General features: G+C 37.6%; 1 long non-coding RNA gene across 1 annotated transcript in view; it reads right to left on the bottom strand.

The window, feature by feature from the left end:
- The window catches only part of LOC137227158 (uncharacterized), a 173,633-nt gene that overhangs the window by 74,158 nt on the left and 74,870 nt on the right, over positions 1 to 24,605 (bottom strand). The window contains exon 4 of the long non-coding RNA XR_010944726.1: positions 2,828 to 3,002. This is a non-coding gene — a long non-coding RNA (uncharacterized lncRNA). The remainder of the gene's footprint in view (positions 1 to 2,827; positions 3,003 to 24,605) is intronic.

The following is a 24,605-nucleotide window of genomic DNA, read 5'->3' as shown; positions in this document are numbered from 1 at the left end:
TATGGTCAAGATTAACAAACTTCTTAGAGGGAAATCCTACTCATGACAGAATTGCTCAAATTATGGTGATCACTGGGGTGTTAGCAGGCATATTTTTTAATAAAGTACTAGAGGAAACGTTGAAAACTAATAATGAGAAATATTTTGCAAGGAGATATTGAGCAAAGTGGAAAAAGGACTGTCAAGTGAGTTCTTAAGCAGCATGCCTACAAACGATTTTCCCCTTTTACTGTGGAATTATCCCGGCAAACCAACCAACCTGGATTATTTCAAGTGGAGCCTGTGTTCTTCCAAATACTGGTGCCCAAAAATGGATGAACAGAGGAAAGAGAAATGTGTGGCAGGTGTTTCACTGGTCTCTGGCTGAAAATACATCAGGTATGTCTACAAAATGTTGAAAATAAGAAATACATACACACACATACACATACCTTCAATGGGCAATCTCTAAACCCCATGCCTCTAGTTCCATAAAAGGTTCAGAAAAACTGTTTTCATAGCTTACTGCATGCATACCCGTAATTATTATAGAGGACTCTCAGAGACCATTCAGTACAAAGCAGGAATAAGACCTATTATGTCAAAACCAGTTTTATTTCCATCAGTAGCACCGGCCCTAATGGTAATACAAGGGTTAACAAATCAAGTTAACCTTTCTAAATTGATCTCTTATATTACCTTCCATTGATTTTTCTAACGCAAATGTATTGCTGGCAAAATAGTGGAGATTTGTTTGACCTCTTTATTGTTGTAGGATATGGCAATAAATTTTTTAACTGAGATTCCAATTAGCTTTCTGCTCTTACAATATTTTACCTAAATCTTCCTTTTAAGTTCCCCTAAGGTTACCAGAAAAAATCGTCTAAGCATGACTGTATGAAAAAGGTAGAAGTAAAGAAAGATTTCTTATGTCATGTACAATATTGAGGTTACTCTAGGTTAACTGAATCTGATTCTTTGAAGAGATAAAGATGCTCTAAATCACGAAGAATTAATCAGAAAATTCTAATTGAAAAACAGGACCTCAGTACTCTATTATAAAAGAGGAGAAAGTGCCAAATTAGCACAACAGAGCAGGGAAAGATGAAAGACATTTTATAGATCGCCTTCCTGACCCTTGTAAAAGTGCTGTTACAGAGAAAAAACAAAGAAGAGAGCCCCAAAGAGCAAGGTGACAGGATTAGAGCCTCCCAAGGAGAGCCTCTAACAAAAGGAATTTGAGTTTCATAATTGGAGGTGGTCTGCATGTGAAATTTTCAGATGTCCCTGCAGATACTAAGACAGGGGGTGATGTCTCAGTAATTCCTGAAGGGCAACTGAGAGGGAGGTTACAGGACGATATTACGGACACAAGAGTGGAGAGAGAAAAGCTTTCTAGGACAGGTCTGGAACAATCCCGTCTATGCCAACCACTCAGGTTAGACATTTAAATGTACATTAAAAAGCTGTCTTCTTTCACTGCTGATCTATCTGGCTTTTACTGACCTTGAATAAGAGAAGGATGAGAGAGTGGCGGGAAAATAAGAAGAAAAAGGTAGGGCAATCTGGAAATGCCCCTGGCAGCCACAAATACAACCACAGGACAGTTACAGGAGACAGAACACTGATACGGGGAGACTCGGTTTTTTAAATATCTGAATCCCTCAGTTCAGAGGGTTTGGAACAGAGAAGGGAAATAAGAAGGGTGGGGTGTGCAAGTCCAAGGGTACCCCACTTTCACACCCCAACATCTACCTGCGGTTATTTATACTTACAAAATGAAGGAAAGGAATTGGATTCGAGGATAAATTCAAGTTTTCATTAATTCGGTATCTCTAAATCTACAAATTCTAGGCAAGTTTACTTGAAGTGAAAGGCATTAAGAGTACATTATTTAAACATTTACTTTAGAAAAGGAAAAAAATCTGACATAATTTAGTGTTTAGATTGCCAGCATATCTTTGATTATTCCTTTATAGATGTTCTTCTTACACCAGGCGTATTGAGGTTGTAGACATATAAAAAATTGTGTGCTTTGGACCAGACTACATATTAATCTTAGCTATGATTCAAACATCAAAACTTATTGTACAAAAGGTTAATAATTTCACAGCAGTTAGGCATTCACTATTGTCACTGAGGCATTAAGGTAATGCTGAATTACTATATTTCATCACTACACTGAACTGCTTTTTGGTATATTCCTAATTCATGCCAGTTTTTATTTCTTTTAAATCTACTTAGCTATACCCTCGAGAAAGTTCTGAAATCCTCAGATTCTTCCATTTCTAAATATGAATTAGCACAGGTTAATTTAGCATGTTTCAAGGCTGCCATATAATTCATGGTAATAGTTTTATCTCTCAGAAACTGTCAAGCTAATCTTAACAGTAGAAGATATTTACTTTATCAGGAAAAAGGATTTGAAAGCAATATGACTAGTTCATATTTCCTGGAGAAGATAGAAGTTTTAATTTACATATATTTTTATGAGACAATATTTGAAGAGGGATTTAAATGGAAAATGCCATGACCTAGCAGAAGACCCAGCTCCCTTTTCCTTTCTTCAGTCATTCCCATAATACTTATTTCACTTTGGGCAGATAGAATACAGTCCAGTACTGGGAGCCGTCTTACACACGTGTTAGCCGTGGCTTTACAACTAAATCATAAATTCCTTACATTAGGATTTGTAGCAAGATCTCTTTATAAATTCCAGCATGTCACACAAAGTGTGTTTACTTTAAATTTACTTTAATTTAAATTTAAAGTAAATTTACTTTACTTTAAATTTACTTTAAATTTAAGCTCTTTATTTTATTTTTAGACTATACTGTATAATAGTTACCTGAAGATGTGAAGGTATCTTCATGTGCTTTCATGGGAGCCTTTAGTTGAGTAAGAAAACTCATCAAGTAGTATGATCAGTATAAACCTCCTTCTGAGTGTTCATTCTTCCAGGAATTTCTGCAGACTGAGATGATGCATCTCTCTACTCAGGACCTTGCCATCTAGAAGTAAGCCTAAAAGAAAACACAAAATGCAGACACGTGAACACACATGTAAACCACTGGATTAGCATGTAGATTTAAGTGTGATGCAATTTAGGAAACAAAAATTGGAATACACAGGAGATGACACATGGACTTTTCAAAGAGGGACAGGGAGATTATTTAAAACAAAGTTGTCCACTTAGGAAAAATAATACTGGTCATGTTCGGATTGTAGTAAAGGACACAGAGTTTCTTAGCTTGAAACGCAATGCTGAAGTATGTTGAACTCTTAGGGCAACTAAGGTAAAAGGACGGTGACTAAGAAGGAATAGTGAAGTCATGAATTAAGGTTTTCAGAGGTGATTAGAAGTCATTCTAGATTCCAAAAAAGGAGAATGACTAGGTGATATAAGCACACTTATGCCTGATAATTATTATTACTGTGTACTATATAATTCAGGCAAAAATAACAAAAATGCCCTTTATGGATGCCATCTATAATTAAAAGTTTTAAGCATGCAAAGGATATATTGTATCTGAGACTGAAAAGAATAAATGTGAAGTTGCCTAACAGGTGATGCCAACATTCAAACGGATAATATACTACATATATAACACATGTATGTGTGTACATTTATAAGATATATGCATATATCTTGTATGAAGTATATAATAAAATAAAACAAAAACTATTTCAAAAGATAAGAATTTTAACTGAAAATTAAAGCATAATCATAATGTGAAGAAAACATATAAATCTGAGAAAGTACTCAGAATATTCTCATATGGTTATTATAAATGATGACTATGAATGTTGATATCTCAACATACTTTTTGGGGGGATGTGGGAAAACCAAAGAAGTGGAATAAGTACTATAGAACAGATGCTGTGGGATTCCCAGGGGCACTGAATAGTTTTACTCTGATTTGTTCTTAGTTGCAAATATTCATCTTAAAGCTTAAAGGTCTCTAATTAGAATACAACAGGAAAACAGGTTATTTTCTCTATAACCCAAGAGAAAATCTTTTTAGCAGATAGCTGTTGAGAAATATCACTGTAACAAACATGGTAAGGCTGTAAAAGAGAAATAGTGGGGCAAAAAGTAGTCAATATCTGTATTTTTAAGTTTGAAGGTTTGCAATCTTTCTGCAGGAATCCTTAAACATATCTAATATTATTGTTTTATAATATTATAAAGTAAAATTTTCTTTTTGGGGACTAGGTACTCTTTATATAATGTAAATAATACTCCCTTTTAAATAATTTTTATTACCTGGTAGATATATAACTAGGCTTGGTATTAAAACTGTAATCCCAAGAGATGCATTGCTTTCATCTGTAATTCGTTCATGAGTTTTCAAACTCATTATGTGACTACATAATATACTAAATGAGGAAAGTATCAATTATAAAAAGAAAATGCCCTCTAAGAATTCTGTCTAAAATTACAAGGTATGCTAGAGTCTGTCAAACGCACGAATTTTAACATTTAAATTGGACATTAATTTAAATTAAATATCTTTATCTTAAAAATATTTGAGTTGTTTAAAAGACAGTATAGGAAATTATTGGCTAGGGAAGTTTTACTTAAATCCCACACTGTTACTTTTTTTCAAAGCATATTCTGCCCTCTTATACTAATTTTCTGAGTGACTCACCATGACAATATAATAAATAAATAAATATATGTTGGTATTAGATGTTTTTAAAATATTGCCTTAGCAATTTAAATAATTTCCTTAGCATATTAATTTTATATGCCTGAAATCTCGGTAGCCATGTTTTAGGTCAAAAGCTTCATAATATTAATTAGATATTGAAGGGAATCAGAACTTGCTGCCCCCAAATATTCCACTTTGGCATAAGGATTGTTTCAAGCTGAAAGAAATTAGCTTTCTGCCCTCACCCTTTCAGTCTAAAAGCAGGACATAAATTCCCCTTTGCAAAGGTGTCACTTTTCCCAGAACCAGGAAGAGGAGGGTGACTCAACTGACGACAACTCTCATCACTGAAAAAGGAATCAACTTGAGTCTGCATAACACACCTTACTAAATAACCCTTACCTTGCACTAGTTTCCCCCATATATTTTATCTATCCCAATTTACTGCCCTAGGAACACAACCTTCCCTTCCTTTGTTGAGTTACTTCACAGTTTATTGCCCTTTGTTAAAATGATATATAAGCCTCTAGATCTAACCACTTTTTTGTGGTTTCCACTTCTTTTCTGTGAGGCTCCCTGTATGCATGCAAAATGAACCTTTCTCCTATTAATCTGTCTTTTATCAGTTTGATTTGCAGGCTCCAGTTACTGAACCTAAGAGGATATACAGGAAAGGTTTCATTGTTGTTGGTGTTGTTTTACTTCCTCTACATTATTAAAGCGTGGTGAAAAAACTATTATTTGAGTGGGAAATAAGGTTGGGAAGCCCAAGACAAACCTGATTCACGCTTCTCTATTTTCATATCCTGACATGTATATTTAATCTCTTATTTGAAAAGAACAAATCCTCATTTTCGATTTCATCAACACATAATGAGAATGAACCCTCCCTGGGACTATAACGGGTCAGAAGAGAGGCATCTGGGATCTAGGGAATAAGCAGACCACACAGGGCAGGCCAAACAATCGAGGTTCAAGCAGAAGGTAATAAAAAGGGTCCCCAAAATGCAATTATGACATAATGCAGAGAGAGAACTTTTTATTCACAGTGTACTGACTAAACCAGTTATAATCTATGTGACCTCACTTCCTTTGCTTGTTCACTGGGCACTTGCAATTGCCAGACATCTCTGTGGATGTTACAGGTACATTTGTAAACACTTAATTTCTGTATATCTTGATCATGTAAGTAAACTTTCATAAGCTTCTGTTACCTCATCTGTAAATATGTTAATAATAGTAAGTAGCTCTTAACATTGCTGTAAGAATCAAGAGATCATGAATGCAATAAAGAAGATGTGGTACATATATACAATGGAATATTACTCAGCCATAAAAAGGAATGAAGTTGTGTCATTTGCAGAGACATGGATGGACCTAGAGACTGTGATACAGAGTGAAGGAAGTCAGAAAGAGAAAAACAAATATCGTATATTAACGCATATATGTGGAATCTAGAAAAATGGTACAGATGATCTTATTTGCAAAGCAGAAATACACACACAGACATAGAGAACAAACGTATGGATACCAAGGGGGAAAGGGGGCGCTGGGATGAACTGGGAGATTGGGATTGACATATATACACTACTATGTATAAAACAGATAACTAATAAGAACCTGTTGTATATTACAGGGAATGCTACTCGGTGCTCTGTGGTAACCTAAAAGAGAAGGAAATCCAAAAAAGAGTGGATATATGTATACGTATGGCTGATTCACTTTACTGTACAGCAGAAACTGACACAGCAGTGTAAAGCAGCTATACTCCAATTAAAAAAAAAAAGAGATCATGAATGCAAATGTAATATGTATATGAGGCCCACAATGAACAGTAAATATTATTGTTATTACCATCAATAAATTGTTTGGGCAAGTGTTATAGTGCTCCTATTACTGGATTGTGCAGTTTGAAAGGAACTGGCACACCCTGAATGGTATTGAGATAGTGACCTTGTCGCTGGAACTTAGGTCTGGAGATTTAAACACAAGGAATAGGGAGGTAGTTAACTTATTAATCACTCAGACCAGACTCCTGAACCTCTAATTTATCCTTCAGTAAAATGGTTGCAAACATAAGTTTCGAACCAACCTGGTTGAGTTTAAATCCCAGCTCTAATTCTCAGTAGCATTTTAAACTTTTGGAAAATTTCTAATGTTGTGAGCCCCAAATCTCTTATCTGCAAGAGGGAAATGATGACACTACACTTGAGTTAAGGCACACAAAGCACTTTTTAAGAGTTCCTTGCACTAGTGCTCAACAAGTGTTTGTGACTATCTTTAGATTTGTCAGTGGTTCGCCACCTTTGAAAATTATGTGCCACCATTTGCATCTGCAGGGATACTGAAATCCACAGGATCTATGAAAAAGCAATAGAGAGACAGCATGAGTAGACTTCTAACTTGCAAAGAGATTAGGGTACTGATAACAGCTCTTGCAGTTTCAATTCAGATGATCTCAGGTTCCCTCCTTAACCACAAACTACCAAACTAGGTTTTGTTAAACAATCCTTGACTAGAACCAAGATTGGTCCCAAACTATGCAATGGTACTAAGATTAACGAGAATTCAAGTGACAGCAGTTATAGCAATTATTACAAATTTTGTGAAGGAATGCATTGATATCAATTAAAAAATGGAAAATTTCCATTTTCCAAGTGGCTAAAAAAATTGCCTGATTTTGTCTTCTATGTGTTTGTCTTTTTTTTTTTTTAACATCTTTATTGGAGTATAATTGCTTTACAATGTTGTGTTAGTTTCTGCTGTATAACAAAGTGGATCAGTTATACATATCCCATATCTCCTCCCTCTTGCATCTCCCTCCCTCCCCCCCTCCCTATCCCACCCCTCTAGGTGGTCACAAAGCACTGAGCTGATCTCCCTGTGCTATGTGGCTGCTTCCCACTAGCTATCTACCTTACATTTGGTAGTGTATATATGTCCATGCCACTCTCTCACTTTGTCCCAGCTTACCCTTCCCCCTCCTCGTGTCCTCAAGTCCATTCTCTATGTCTGTCACTTTGTGGAGCGGCGGGTGGGTGGCCGGCTATGTATTTGCCTTGTAGTTTTAAAAGTGTTTGTTGTTAGTACAGATACGTTAGCATTTTCTTTGTTGGCTGACCTTTTCATTTGTTAGTTTCTTCTTTTTAAATTTTCAATTATACTTCTAGCTTTTATAGCAAAATAAACTTTCTTCCCTTTGTATTGACATTTTATTATTTTTAATGAATGTGAAATCAAGCAAATGAACAGGAATACTGGCTAACTAAATATGGACCTCTAAATACCCAATGGGATCCATATAATGGTCATTGTATAGGAAACTGAAGAACTGCATTCTAGTTGTGTCCAGTCGTAATTAACCATGTGAACTGTGAACCTTATCATAAAGCCTAGGTATTCTTCCTGGGTAAGCAAGCAGGCTGAAATAAGGGCTTTTTTTTCTGCTGCTTGCCCAGGAAGGAAGATTGTGAGGGCTGTTCTCCATCTAGGCAGTGGGTTCCAGGGCTTTGTGCTAGCAACCACCAAGGTGCGCCTCTGTTTAGGGTCCTCTGACTCTGAATAGACGATTTGTCACGTTGCTTTCTGTTTACTGAGGCTGCCAGTCCTTGGAGATAAAAGAATCACCTAAGTTGCAACTGCCACAGGAGAACAAAAATGATGCATGTACTTGTAATGCTTCTGATGATGACACAGTTCTGAATGAATTTTTAGAGAACATGACAATGAATCAGAATCTTTTATTGAGCCAATCACAGCTCAAACAGCAACCCAAACAAAACAAACACGAACAGTGAAAGCAAGGAAACATTTTCAGGAAACAATTTAAGTAGTTTATGAAGTCTCAAAACACTAGTCAGAGTTTTCAGTAAGAAAAGAGACTTAGAGAATTTCTGTAAGAGAATAATAATTTCCATACATTCTGGAGGATAATACATCTGTCTTGGAACTTTTTCCCCTAACATTTTACTATGAAACTTTTCAAACACAGAGAAAAATTGGGCAAATTGTTACAGTGAAGACTTCCTATTCCCACCAACCAGATTCTACGATCACATTTTAACGTTTGCTTCTCACATACCTATCCTTTATCCATACCTCTATACATCCACTCCTCTATCGTATTTTCTGTTACATTTCAAATCTCAGACATCAGTAGATTTCCTCTGAATACTTCAGCATGCGTGCCATTACAATAGTTTAATGATAGTTTTCATATAACATTTACATACAATAAAATAAACAAATATTAACTGTATTCACTGAGCTTTGACAATTACACACACATGTGTGCCTTAGAACTTATCATGAGCAAACAGGGAGAGTGAAGTTCAGATTTTCAATGTTTAGGAAAAACACTAAGATGAATAATGGAATTTCAGAAGCAATATTCCAAGGTTGAAATTTTATCAGAAAATATCTCTGAAGAGTTTTCTGCATCTCTGAAATTACTTAAACAACTCAACATAACCTAGAAAGGAAGCAGTTGGGAGAATAAGAGGAAGAATTTCATGTGCATATTGACCAATTACCAAAATGGCAGCAGTAATGAGGGAAACCATTGGAATCCATGAGCTGCAAAATAACAAGGACAAAATATTTTTCAACTTGCAAAGTAACGTAACTCTTTGAGAGAAATTCCGTGGATAAGAGAAGAATCATTCCTGAACCTCAGAAATATGATTCAACATAGCTCAACCTTGCCAGAATTGGTAACTAAAAATAGTATGTGTCTTAGGAAGACGATGGGAAACTTTGGACTCCCTGAACTTTACTGTATGACTCCAAGCAATTCAGAGAAGTTCTCCCTGGAAAGCAAGCTCTATATATTGATTAGGTGTGTTTTATATCATCCTAGTTATCACAGGCAACTTTTGACAATGTTTTTTAAAATTTCATTTTTTTAGAGCAGCTTTAGGTTCACAGCAAAGTTGAAGCAAAGGTACAGAGATTTCCCATGTACTCCCTGACCCCCTAAGGGCATAGACCTCCCCCGCATTATCAACATTCCCCCAACAGATGGTACACTGGCTACCAATCAGTGAACTTTCACTGACATGTCATAACCACCCAGATTCCATAGTTTGCCTTATGGCTCACTCTTGGTGGTGTACATTCTGTGGGTTTAGACAATTTATAATGACATGTATCCCTCATTATAGCATCACACAGTGTATTCTCACTGCACAAAAAATCCTCTGTGCTCTGCCTATTCATCCTTCCCCTCAACCCTTGGCAACTACCGACCGTTTTACTGTTTCCATAGTTTTGCCTTTTCCAGAAGGTCATATAGTTGGAATCATATAGTATGTAGCCTTTGCAGCTCCTTTCACTTAGTAATAGGTATTTAAGGTTCCTCTGTGTCTTTTCATGGCTTGAGAGCTCATTTCTTTTTAGTGCTGAATAATATTCCATTGTCTGGATGGACCACAGTTTACTTATCCATTCACTTTCTGAAGTACATCTTCTAAGTTTTGGCAATTTTGAATAAAGCTGCTATAAACATCCTTGTGCATTTGTTTTCATGTGGATATAAGTTTTGAATTCCTTTGGATAAATACCAAGTACAATTTCTGGATTATATGATAAAAGCATGTTTAGTTTTATAATAAACCACCAAACTGGCTGTACCATTTTAAGTTCCCACAATTGTGAATGAAAGTTCTTATTGTTCAACATCCTTGCCAACATTTGGTGTTGCCTGTGCTCCAGATTTTGGCTATTCTAATAGGTGTGCCATGGTATCTCACTGTTGACTTATTTTGCATTTTCCTAATCTTTATGACATATGATGTGGATTTTTTCATATGCTTATTCAGTATCTGTATATATTCTTTAGTGAGATGTCTTTGGACCATATTTTAATCGGTTGTTTTCTTATAGTTGAATTATCGACACAAGAGTTCTTTGTATATTTGGGATATCAGTCCTTCATCAGATGTGTCTTTTGCAAGTATCTTCTCCCAGTCTGTTACTTGTCTTCTCATTCTCTTGACATTACCTTTTACGGAGCAGAAGCTTTTAATTTTAATGAAGTCTAGCTTATCCATTATTTCTTTCATGGATAGTGCCTTTGGTGTTAAAACTAAAAGGTCATCGTTATACGTCAAAGTTTTCTCCTATGTTATCTTCTGTAAGTTTTAGAGTTTTGCATTTTTATTTATGTCTATGATCCATTTTCATTAACTTTTGTGAAGACTATAAGATCTGTGTCTAGTTTCTTTTTTTGCATGGGGATGTCCAGTTATCTCAGCATCATTTATTGAAAAAACTTTCTTTGCTTCATTGGCTCCACTGCGTTGCTTTTGTTCCTTTGTCAAAGATCAGTTGCCTGTACTTCGGTGGGTGGACAATTGTTTTTAAAGTACATGAGTCATCATCTTCCAGTCTCCAGTAGCTGTTCCCTCATTGCTTTTTCAGTAGAGGCTCTTTATTTGCCACCTTCACCAACCATTTCCTTGTGCCTCCCCAGAATGCACCTCCCACCCAGTCTCACAGAATCTACCATATGCTTTATATTTTTGTTATAGTCGCAATTCCAGCCACCAACTTCCCTACTGATTATCGAATTCTCCCTAATAAACCACCCCCAAATTCAGGAACCTTAAATAATCATTCACTTAATTATAGCTCTGAAGGTTAACACTTTGGACTGTGTTCAGTTGAGTTGCTTCCTCTCTTTCACATGGTACTGGCTGGGCTCTTCATGGCTTTGGGCTTTCACTGGAATGGTGGGCTGGCTGGAAGTACTGGCACGTTTTTCCATATGCTCTCATCTCATAAGAGCCTAACCTCATTTCTTTTTTCTTTTTTTTTTTTTTTGCGGTACGCGGGCCTCTCACTGTTGTGGCCTCTGCCGTTGCGGAGCACAGGCTCCGGACGCGCAGGCTCAGCGGCCATGGCCCACGGGCCTAGCCGCTCCGCGGCATGTGGGATCTTCCTGGACTGGGGCACGAACCCGCGTCCCCCGCTTTGGCAGGCGGACTCCCAACCACTGTGCCACCAGGGAAGCCCTAACCTCATTTTTTAACATGGTCCTGGAAAAGTTTCTAGAAATAAGAGGGCGAGACCTAAAGCTCAGGGGATTTTCAAGTCTCTGCTTGTCATATATGCTAATATACCAATGGCCAGACAAGGGGGGCTCATAATCAAGCCCAGGGTCAATCTGGAAGGGTATAAAAGAAGGGTGTGGATATAGGAGGTGTGACCTACTGGGGGCTATTACCATGACGATGTACTACAGATAACATTCAGAAATGGCATATGCCAATGCAGCCCTGTAAAAGAGGAAAGGTCATCATGGTTACTTTAACAGGTTATGGATATAAACCTTCACTGTTGTTTCTTAGGGTAAGTCAAAATTCTAAATTTATTACTACATTGTTTCTGAAAAATGTTGACCATCCCACAATCATCACAATGTTTCACAGTGTTGACTGCAGTTTGTTCAGAAGCTTCAGTGATGCAGGAAGTAGCAGGTTATCCACCTATCTTAGTAAGAAATATGAATGCCAGAAAATAGGGAATTAACCTCAGAAGCATTGAGGGGCTTGTCATCTCAGTGAATTTTCTGGAGGTCCTACATCAGGCTATTCTCTCAGAAGTTAAAGATGAGGTTCTGTCTCCTGTGCTGACTACCAATAGGAAATAGCACGTCATTTGCTGGTCCTTTTTAGAGGCTTTTGGTGAGACATTTACCATATTGGTTGTGTTGCCCCCTCTTTATCTACTGAAGAACCTGTCAGGCTGCCTGCTTCACGTGGTTCCCGGGACAAAAGAATGCTGCCTTTTTCCTACTGCAGGAGAGGCTGCACTGCCACTTGAACTTCAGTTTCACTTCTCAGCAGATATAATAGAGTTCAGACTATCCGTGGTAGGTTTGTAAGAATAACAGTGCCTGTGATATGCTCAGGAGAAGAAATACCATGCAGTGTTTTGTCAAAAGCAATGTTCTCTCTAGCAATAATTATTCAAGTTTTGAGACACAGCTCCTTGCTGAGTCCAACAAGAATGACTTGACCGTAGGACACCAACTGATGAGTGAACTGACCAGCCCAAAAGAATGTGGATATTATCTTATCTGTCAAGTCCTACAGCTCTGTGAATGCAGCACAATTCCATCATGAAATGAAGGTGGTATATTTCAAAAGTGGTAGACAGCAGGTCCTGACAGCAGTGTAACAGCACAAGAGAGATGCACTGGCTGCTCATACTTGCGATAGACCTATTTCCACTTATAACCTCTAGTGCTGTTTCATATGATGGTTGTCCAAAAAAATAATATTCATGTCTGGTTTATAGATAGTTATGCAATAGAATCTGCTATTTTTCAGAATTGGACGGTAAAATTACCACCCAGGAGAAGCCCCAAACAACAGTAGGGAGGAATATCACCCTGGCAGGTAGAACTTCCAATCAAGGTTTTTACTTTGCTTGAAAAGTTATATGGACAGAGGTATATTTATAGGCTTTTAATGATCAATGACAAGTCAGGTCGCAAGATGGTGAGAAGCTTGAGAGAAACAAGATTGGAAGTTTGGACATGAGGAGTCCTTATGTGGAGGTAAGAAAGAAGTCCTCTCAGAGTATACCCAGACTTGAGCAGTATTTCTAAGCCATGTGGGGGCTCAAAAGGACTCCTCCTTTAAAAAAAAAATCTCCAAATAAAATAGAATAGGTAACATGCTGTGGATTTACATCAGCCATTTTTTGAAACCATGCGAGTGTCAGCTAAAGAGATCATGGGTACAATCATGAATCGTGAAATGCCTTACATAACCTTTCTGCCTAAAACACCTGAAGTGAATTGTTCCCTTCACTGTCACATAATCGATATACCTTAATTTTGAATTAAAGAACTTCTATCATCCCACAATTTTCTCACTTTAAATCAGCTCTCCAAATAAATGCTTAATATTTACTAGCCTTTTTCATTTACTCTCCCCTAAACAGATCTTACGTTGACTTACTTTCATGTTAGTCTTTGAAAGCTGCTGCCATGAAAACCAAATAAAACTGCCACCTACTTGGGCAAAGCTGTTTCCAGCCAATGATGTTTCCTCAAGATTCCAGCATCTTCAGCTCATTAGTTGTCTCTAGTTATCAAATACAGCTTTCCCTTCCATACAATATTTAATAGATTCTTCACATGGTCCTAGCATAAAAAAAAATCAACGAAATTCTCTCTTTTTGACTTTTCTGTTGTATACAAATGGAGCATAGTAATAGGTTCTTAGTGCATGTGTTCAGTAAATATTTGTGGAATGTTTTAATTAATTTTGAAAACTACAGTTTGAGCTATCAATCTCATGCTATGTACGTCTTAGGTTATAGCATAAAATCTAGCCTAATAGTTATGATTAGAGTAAAAATTATATACTTAAACTACAAACACATATTCACCCATATCTTTCAATAAAATTTAAAACTCCAATGTATATGATGCTGAAATCGTGTCGTTTGCAAAAGCTTGTACAAATATTTGCACTAGAAATATATAGATTTATGTACATTAATAGTCATATGTATAATTCACATACCCTATAGTAACAGAGGTAGATATCAGAAAACGTTTAAGGATTCAAATAAACCAAGTGCAAAAATAATATTTTTGATACATGGGAGAATTTGAACATGGACTGGATAATAGTTTATATTGAAGAATTTTTTTAATGGGTAAGAATACCATTACGGTTATATTAAAAAAGAATAATATCTCATGAGAAGTACATATTGGGCTACTTAAGTGTAAAATGAGTTGTTTTCTTGAATTTGCTTTAAAATTTTCAAACAATAATGGATCAACACAGTATTGGTTTGACTGTAGCAATTGCTACAGTTCAGAGATGGTAACAAAGGGGAACACTGGCTATTCTCTCTCTAGTCATGGGAGTGTGTGTGTGTGTGTGTGTGTGTGTGTGTGTGAACATTTCTGTAATACAATCACTCATACACAATTTATAGTAGTTTAGTATGAGAACACAAAACAATCATTAAAAAACCCTGAGTGGACAGGTGATTTTACAAAAGCCTATTTGATTTACAATTCAGTAAAAAGATATTTATTATATAAGGATTATAAAAACACCAAGGCCCGTATGGTTGTTTTTATATATGTTAAGGAGAAGAAAACAAATGAACGCAGGAGGAGAGAAATGAATTATATAATAAAAAGGTCTCCTTTTTTGTGCTGGAACAATTAGATGTTTGTGTTGAATTGCAATGTTTTCCTATTCTCTCACTCAAGTTAAAGAAAAGGTCAGTTCAGTTATTTCCCTTGAATTTGGGTTTTCATGGACTAGCATATTAATAAGCACATTTCACATTAACTCTTACATTTCAATTGTTCATTACTAAAAATGACCTTGCTGCCTGCTCAATATCCTTTTTGTTCATTAATAACGGTAACATTTATATATTTTCTCATATTTATCTTTTTTCATATTTACCCTGCTCAACAGTAAGATTTTATAAGTGCAAGTCAAAATTATGTTTACTTCAGTTTATATGCAAGTCTTATCCTGAAGCTTTTGCTTTGCTCTCAAAATTTAGATTTACTATTTAGCAGAAATGCCTATTTTTATCTAGAAATAAAGAGATTTGGTAGTTTTTTTGGATTTTTCTAACACTGTCTTTGACATATTGTGTGTGCATGTTCTGCATTTTGAAGAAATTCACAACTTAATAAAGAGAAAAGAAAAGATTACATCAAGCCTTTTGAAATTTAAAAAGTACCACAGTGGTAGTTCTTTCTGTCCTATGCTCAACTGAGTTACCATGGGGGAGTAGGGAGTGAGACGAGATTAACGATCTCTTGCTTTTCTTAGCAACAAAATTTTAGCAACAACACATTTGTCATACTTCTTCCTTGAATAAGCTGTAAGTAACCAGGCTCACTTCCACAATAGAGAAGGGAAATAAACATGAATTATATATCACGTCTGAAAAGATTTAGATGCCTACCAACATACTGTTAATTTTATAGTCAAGATGCAGTCTTTCAATGATTCAGATGTCACCAGAGAAAAGGAAAACTCATCCTGGAAAAACATCAACGTGAAGCAAGTTTCATCAGCCGGAGATGTAATACTAGGGAAAATTACCTAATTTCTTGTTTAGAAAGTACTTACAATTAAACTTTTAAAAATATTAGGACAGGTAGCAGAGAATTATGAGGTAAATATTCTCACATATGAATATATTCTCATATAATGTCTTACGTTAATAGAGTATCTTTAAAATTTAATTTTTGTCTTTAAGTTAAGAAAAATAAAATAGAGTACTGAGAAAGTTTTCTTGTATTTGGAGCACTTGTTTTAGTTGAGCAATTTCTTAAGCCTAAAATGATTTAATGGTATGTTGATTGGTTTTAACATTTACTCCACTTTCTATTCCTCTTTTGTTTCTTTTAAATGAGTTCCCTGTTCTTGCTTCCCTATTTCTGTTATGATAACATCATTTTTTTAATTGAAGTATAGTTGATTTACAATGTTGTGTTAGTTTCAGGTGTACAGCACAGTGATTCAGTTATCTATATATGTGTATATATTCTTTTTCATATCCTTTTCCGTTATAGATGAACGGATAAAGAAGATGTGGTATATATATACTATGGAATATTACTCAGCTATAAAAAAGAATGAAATCATGCCATTTGCAGCAACATAGATGGACCTAGAGCTTATCATACTAAGTGAAGTAAGTCAGACAGAGAATGTCAAATATCATATGATATCACTTATATGTGGAATCTAAAAAAAGATACAAATGAACTTATTTACAAAACGGCGACATCATTTTAGTGCCACTCAGGTGGAAAGCTCTGTATCATCTTAATCCCTCCAGCTTCCTTCACTCCCAGTCAGCCTTCGCCAGCCACAATCTTTGCTCCTTCGTCCTTCAACATGTTTCTTGAATCTTCCTCTGCTTTTAACCTCCGTGCCTAGTAGTCTTGTTCACCCCCTCACAAGAGAGGAGCTGGCACTGACTGTCACTCAACTCTGCACTGTTAAAGTTTCCACTAATCCCGTTGATATTGCATCCTCGCCTATCATCCTGCCTGCTTGTCGTCATGAGAAACATTCTCAGTGCCCACGCCTGCCCCCTCTTCTGTCCAGGATCCAACGTCCACACAGCTCCACCTACCTGGCCCAGAATATTACTCAGAGTCCGTGTAGCAGCAGCAGCTGAATAGTGTTTCTGTCACCTAAACAGGGGAAGTTTTTTGTTTTGTTTTTACATTCCTCCTCAAAGGTTCTGTTATTACCTTGGCTCAAATTCACTCTCACCTCTCCTTTTACTGGGCATGTCCTTTTTTTTTTCTTCTCTGCTACCAATGACTGTTTCCATAGATCTAAGTCTTCTCTATCCTCTTTCTAGTATAATTCACTTCTTTAAAGTACCATGTTAGAAAACTAAAATATATTCAGTCAATTTTAGTTTCTGAAGATTTACAGCATTCTTTTTTTTTTTTTTTTTGCTGTACGCGGACCTCTCACTGTTGTGGCCTCTCCCGTTGCGGAGCACAGGCTCCGGACGCGCAGGCTCACCGGCCATGGCTCACCGGCCCAGACACTCTGCGGCATGTGGGATCCTCCCGGACTGGGGCACGAACCCGTGTCCCCTGCATCGGCAGGCGGACCCTCAACCACTGCGCCACCAGGGAAGCCCTAGAGCATTCTTAACCTGAACACTAAGTGAATTAAACAGTAGACTTGTTTATTTTACAATATAAGGAAAAAGTTGTGTTTACTCACTGGATCACATTCAATAGACATGTATATATGTGCATAATGTTGGATTTTCATTATTGCAGCACACTCAGGGAAACTGATATTTAGTTTTTTAATATCACTGTGATATTTGAGTCAATGCAATTGTCACTTCCATAAAAGTAGTACATCATCCTGAATTTAGTTTCATGTTTTTTCTGTTCCCTTAGTATCCTCTGACTAATACACTAGTAACATTCATCAATCATGCTCTCTGTTATCTATTTCATTGCCTAATATCATTAGTGTAAAATATTTGAAATTAGAAAAAAGTGGATTTGCTTTTGTTTTTTTGTTTGTTTTACATTTTAAATCTCATATAGTAGAGTGGCAGATGCCCCACATACATTTGTCAGATGAATGGAAGCATGTATGAACAAATATTAATGTAGCTAATTTTTCCTCTGCTGAAAGTAGATATTGTTTCTGGGCCATGTGGTTGCATTTTGATGAAAGAAACAGAAAACAAAGCTACATCACACATTAGCAAAGGCAGTGTTTAATAGTCTCTCTTATCATCCGTAGTTTTGTTTGCTTGTTTATTTATTGATCAAGGAAATATTTACATAACTTAGAAAAGTCTAGAATGAGCAACGGTTTCTGCCCGAGATCTTCCGACCTTTAATTTTTAATTATAACTTTCCAGGACTAACTACTTTATCATTAACCTGATTTAGTTACTGTAGTCTTTACCCTTATACCTGTGAATAATTTGCTTACACTTCTTGTTGATTTTTAAATATGTCGAGTTTTACACTTTTGACCCAATCTATTATGTTCTGCTTTGATAGGTGAGATTTACCTCATTCACACAACACTGCATCTCTCCTCACCCTCCTTTTTCTCAATATTATTACAATATTATTCTCGGTTCTTCCGGTGATCATCTTTTCTTGGCTAAGATACAGCCTATTCCCATGGTTTTCTGAACCAACAACCTTATTGTTCATTCTACTGACTCCCCTGTCTAATCCTGAAGTCTTTCAAAGTTTTGTCCCCTGCGTTCTAAACTGTGATGCTTGCTCTCTCTCCTGTCACCCAGATGACGCCTGAAGGCTTCTCTCTCTCTCCTGTGGATCCACAGTTCTGGGATCGCATATGTAATCCTTGATACACTCAATGTTTTGGAAAAAATCCTTAAGTAACCCCTTAAAAAGTAGTACATAGCAGAAAACTTTGCCTTCTGACACTTCTGAAAATGCTTTTATTCTGTTCTCACACTGGTTAATGAAATACAATTCTAAGCTCAACACAAATTTCCATAGAAATTGTGAACACCTAGCTCTGTTTTCCAGTGTTCAGTTTTACTAATGAGATTCTGATGCCTGTCTTACTCTCATTATTTTTCAGTGTGTCCATTTTTTTTCCTCTGAATACCTTGAGGATGTTCTTTAATTTAGTATAACCTTTCCCCTTAATTTTTACTAGGGTTGGATTTGTTAAGACTTAAATATAATAGTTTCACATAATTAAAGGTTACAAGGATTTTGGTTTCAAAAATACAAGGTTTGATGAAGGGTGACTATATAAATTTTAGGACAAACTGCGACATTTGAGAGAATAAAAAGAAGCACTCTTACTAATTATGTTAGGATAACCAGGTCAACCAGGACAGTGCTAAGCAAAGCAGAATATATGTTTGTCCTAATTATAAGACACATGAATGCTATCTCCTATATTTGAAGATTTCTTGTAAAAAAGAAGGAATAATTTAAGCCATAATTTAAGATTACAGGTACTTTTTGTTTGAAAAAATTCCTCCCTTTTCTCTTCACTATACTTCTGGAGTCCTTTTGTTGGTGCTGATATCCTGGAATCTTTCTTATCATCTATTTCCTTATATTTTCTATCTTTTTGGTTTTTTCTACATAATTTACTGGACAGTGAGGGGCAAATGATGGATTTGAACAGGGTAGTGATACTATTAGTGATGTGTTTAGGGAATATTATTATTTCATAATAATAATAAGATGAATTGGAGGAGGCCAATAGGCACATGATAACCTTAAATCATTCAAGCACACATGGTAAGACATGAATGCAGTTGGCAGCAGTGGAAATGAAGAGAAAATTGGAGTGGGCTGTTATGGGACAGAGTAGATAATGCTTAGGAAAGAGTTTCAATGTTATTAAGCACTCACCTTGCAATTGGAGAGACCAGGGTTTAAATATTTGCACTGGCAAACACTTTTTCCATATTTTCATGCAAATGATACAGTGATAATATTCTGAGAAACTTGTATTCTGTGTGGGTTCCTTTCCCCAGTGACAAATGCTGTCAATAATTTTATATTTATCCTTTTAGTTAACTTATTATTTTCACTACCTCTTGATTATATTAATGAAGAACACGGGGAATTATTCTGTGCATTATTTATTTATATAAATGTAATTTATGTAAATGATAACCATATCTGTTACTCTGCATATTGCTTTTAGTATTCAATTTCACATTGTTTGAGAACTGTTCACATTGATATCTGAAGACCTACTTCTACTGATTTTACTGTTCAACATTATTGTCTCTTCCTCTCTATCGTATTTATATCCCCCATTGATGTGGATTTATGTTGTTTCCACCTTTCAGATTTACAATGTTTCATCAGGTTTTCATTTCTTAGGACTGAGGCACTCATCCGCTGACCTTCCAGGCGTGCTGGTGCTCGCCAGCCTTCACCCAAGTCCCTCTCTGAGATCTGCCATCAGGAGAAGAGAGCTTTCTCATTGAGGAACATCTCCTACTCTATGACCGGTCAACGGGGCTGGGGGGGGGGTGCCCCAATTACAAAGGACATTCAAGAGCTACTTCAACGAAAGGTCATCATTCACTTTGTCCTTCTGCAGAAGAAAACCTCATTTAAAATGCAGTCAGGAAGCCCTGAGGGAGAGTTCTCAGGCATGGACCTTCTTTGCAGCCTGCATAACTGGCAGGAAGAAGGAAGATAAGAATTACTTTAACAGGGCTTGTTTGTGTAGAAGTCTTTTCATGGGTTGGCCAAAAAGTTTGCTTGGGTTTTTCCATTGAGATCTTACAGAAAACCCTCACAAACTTTTTGGCCAACCCAATATGAGATGCCCTCTGTCTCAACATCTTAACCATTTCTTCTGGTGCAAGGCGAGAACATTTTTCACGTGGGAGTTTCCTCTCCTGCTTTTAAGAAAAGGAAGATCCCTCCTGCCTCAACAACAACCCTCTCACGACCTCTTGCAGCCAATGAGAAGCCACCAAACCTCCAACTCTTGTTCTTCTCCAAAGAACTTTTACTCAGAACAACCCTCCCCAGTTTCCCCCTGAAACCTAATGAAAGCTGGCCTTCCCTTTGTCTCCTCGGACTTGCCTATGATTCACCATAGCTTGCCTGTCCTGAATTGCAATTCTCTGTTCTTCCCGAATAAACCCATTTTGCTGATGGAGTAACGAGATATTTTATTTTCTGAGGTTGACAGTGCACTGGTATTGACCCTGAAATTCTGCTCAATCAAAGGTGCACACAAATCTCCCTCTCACAGTGCTTCTCAAGGGACCTCAACAGCATTGGTTGGCACCAGAAGTGGTTTAAGACTGTAGACCCTGACATAGGGTTTTGGAACTGGATCATCCATCAGCTGCCTGTTAATAAAACCCCATCATCTGTGATAGTTTGAGAACACATAGGCTCCAGCACATGCAATTGGTGCAAGTGTTAAAATTTACTGGAAGTGAACTATTTTGGTAGAAGAAAGTGAAACCCAGCAGAACCCTGTGGGGCTCCTGGGCACAAAAGCCTTTCTGTGTCTCCTTCCCTGAGTTCCAAAGGGCAGGTTCAAACAGCTGCTAATCAGGGAAGGGAGGGGATGCAGAGACAAGGGAGGAGCAGTCAAGAAACAGTAGTGCAGCCTTGGGGCAGGGTCCTGGTTTGCCTCAAGGGACACACATAACAATATCTTTGATCTCTTCTGCAGAACTAAAACCCCCACCAAATGGAAAATGTTAACTACCTGATGAAGCATTCTTCATTTCCATAGAAGGTCACAGCTGCCTATCATCACCTGCTGCCAGATATCTCTGGATTGAAGGAATGTGGGCCGTGCGTGAACTCTGATCCTTATCAGCAACCCAGCCCCTTGACTATAAAACTGCTTACAATCCTCCCCCCTCCCCCCGGGTTGGGACACAGAGTTTTGAGGGCATTAGCCCACTGTGGCCCTCTTTGCCTGGAAAAATCAATAAAGCTATTCCTTTCTACTTCACCCAAAACTGTCTCCAAGATTTAATTCAGTGCTGGGGTACAGAGGCTGGATTCAGCTTCAGAAGTGCCCTGATGCAGGCCATTTATCAGGCATTTGAGAAATACTAGAGAAACAATAATTACAAAGACTAGAGAATGAAGTGGTCTTGTTGGGTACTAATGAGGAATTAGAAAAAGAAAGATAATGAAAGGATGAGAATGATGAATCATTAATTTATTGCAAAATGGGAAAACCAGAGGGTCTTCCTGATATCATAGGAAGGGAATCTCATCACCTGCTATAGAGGTCAGAAAAAAGCTCCAAGCCCAGCACTTGCTTGCAAGGGGAGTGTTGCTCCAGAGAAAGTTGAACTCTCATCACTGATAATTATACTATACAAAAGTCAGGACCCTGATTGGGAAAGGTTGGAATCACTAGACAGGGGATTGGGAAATCTGGGTAAATGAACAACAATAACAAAAGTCTAGGCTTCCTCTTTGTGAAACACTAGTGATTCCAGCTTCTTTGAAGATGATACAGATGCCTCTGTCTATCAAGCCAGCAATGTTTCTCTCCAATCTTCTCACACCCTTTCTCTGGTCTATTAGACCAATGACAAGGAATAAGTCACAATATAATATAAGCAGGTAAGTGCTGGGTTTGCTAAGAGGAAAAAAGGGCTAACCTCTGACAGATCTGTGAGAGCTTGACAAAATGTCCTGGGAGGAACAGGAGAATGAACAAGGGACTGGGGAGGTAAATATAAATTTTGGGAAAGGAGATTCTGTCAATATGCAAGTCTTTTCCCGTGATACAGAATGTAACATTCTAGCAAGGGATTCCAGGAAACCACAAAAGCCTGAAGAAAGTTACTGCCCATGGTATATGGAGTAGAAATGCCAAATCTACCATGAGAGAGTTTGAAGGAAGGAAGAGAAAGACTCAAAGAAGTGGCCACGCTAGAGAACATATACTACATAAAGTCAGAAAACCCACCAGATGAATACTATGCATGAGTGGAGTGGTCCCAGAAGACGCTTCATTTATCAAAGCAATAAGGGATGTCCTGGTGACTCTGAAAAGATCAGTGGTGACTGCTCTCTTTAGGGTATAAGTGACAGTGTAATAAGCCATTATAGAACTGAGCTTTCTGGTAACAATGGGATGGACCAATCTGGAAAAAATAAAGGCCAAGTGGATGTTCTTCACCATCAGAAATGAAAGGTGGGCAGGACTGTTATAATGCAGAGGGGAGGTTTCTAGTTTCAATCCATATCGTTATAGAGAGCAAAGGAGACGGTTAATAAAACAACAATCTTGTGGCATAATTAATGAGTATCTGGCTAGAGTGCGTTTCAAAAGAACTCAAGGATGGATAGTCGGGAAACCGTGGCCAGCCTCTCCAAATAAAAGTTGTTATCCTTTGCCAATTTCCTGGGTCTGAGCCAGTTTTCAGACCTGGAAACTATGGAGTGTAAGGGAGGCCTGGTTCCAAGATGCAAGGATCATTCAATACCATGGCAACGGCATTTGATAATGAGCTCTGAATCCTTTCCAAATGGATATATGGACTTTTACTTTGGTATTAACATCCTGGGAAGGAGGAATGCCAAAACATTTGAAGACTATTGGACGTGGGGTCTAAATTAACACTGATACCAGAAGACCCAAAGCATTTTACGGATTTCTGTCGAGTGGGTGTGTATGGGGAGGTTGTAATAAATTCAGTCTGTGATCAAGCCTGGCCCACAGTACATTCAATAAGTCTATAGAGCCCCTAGTGGTAATTCTGTGATGGCCAAATGTATAACTGAAATGGATATATTCCACAAAAGTTCAAAATTTCACATCAGTTTTTTGTTCTCTGGTATATGAGCTATCATACGCGAAGGTCAGTTAGAAGTCTCTGACACCATCTCCCTCTCCTTCACAAAGAAAATAAATCAAAAGAATGCCATATTCTGAGGCAGTAGCAGAGATTAGTACCAACCTTAAAGACATAAAAAACAGCATTAAATCCACTAGCGTTGCCCATCAAAAGCCAGTTAGGTCTAGGCTGACACTGAAGTGGCTCTACCACATGGACAACGTGACCTAGCTGAATAAATGGTATTATACATATCTGTAAAGGGGAAGGATGTCGTGTGGAGCTTACAGCAAGCCCCAATAGAATCAATCAATAGAATCACAAGTAGACCTCTAAGGTGATGGGTCAAGGTCACGCCAGCTGCAGTGGACATCTATAAACTTTTTGCAAAACAGATCCTGTCCTATTACTGAGCCCTGAGATAACAAGAGAACTCATGGTCAGAACTACCCTCTGTGAACTAGGTCCTGTCATAGCAAACAAATCCAGATTGGACCAGTAGCAATCCACCATAAGATGTGAGTGACATATTTTATGTCAAGCATGAACACAACCAAGGGGTAGACTTTGCATAAGGTGGTGGTCCAGACTCATATGTTATCAACCACTATTACACTGGCACCTCTCCCTCAACTCAGCTCTGGATATGGGTGTGGACATTAGCCCCACCTAGAGGGGCCTGAAAAACAGTATAGAGGGAAATTCTCCAAATGGGCATGCAGGACTGACTACCCCCATGTCTGGGAAAAATAATGGCCACAGATTAGAAAATACAGTACTAGTGGGCCGTGGTAAGTATCTTGACTATTTGATCAGCAATCTGAAAAGGGAAATACGGGAATATAAGGGACAAGGAGATTAGGTGAAATAACCTATGGGAGTGAACATAGAGCTGGAAAGTCTTTGTGTATCCTATCAGTGCTCACCAGACAGCACTTAGCACAGAAGAGGCACTAAATACCCAGTACACAGAATGACTCAGCCATGACGGCAGATCCTGAATCTAAGCTTGGGGTTGATGACACAGGCTCCCGCTCATGAAAGCTGAAACCTAGTTACTGCCAGTGCTGAGTCCAACTTGCCAGCAGCTGAGACCAATGGTACTCCCCCAATACAGCACCTTTC

Source organism: Pseudorca crassidens, chromosome 7 (assembly GCF_039906515.1).
Source record: "Pseudorca crassidens isolate mPseCra1 chromosome 7, mPseCra1.hap1, whole genome shotgun sequence".
Lineage (NCBI taxonomy): Eukaryota > Metazoa > Chordata > Mammalia > Artiodactyla > Delphinidae > Pseudorca > Pseudorca crassidens.
The sequence above is the reverse complement of the archived record's forward strand: the minus strand, read 5'-3'. Positions and strand labels throughout refer to the sequence as shown.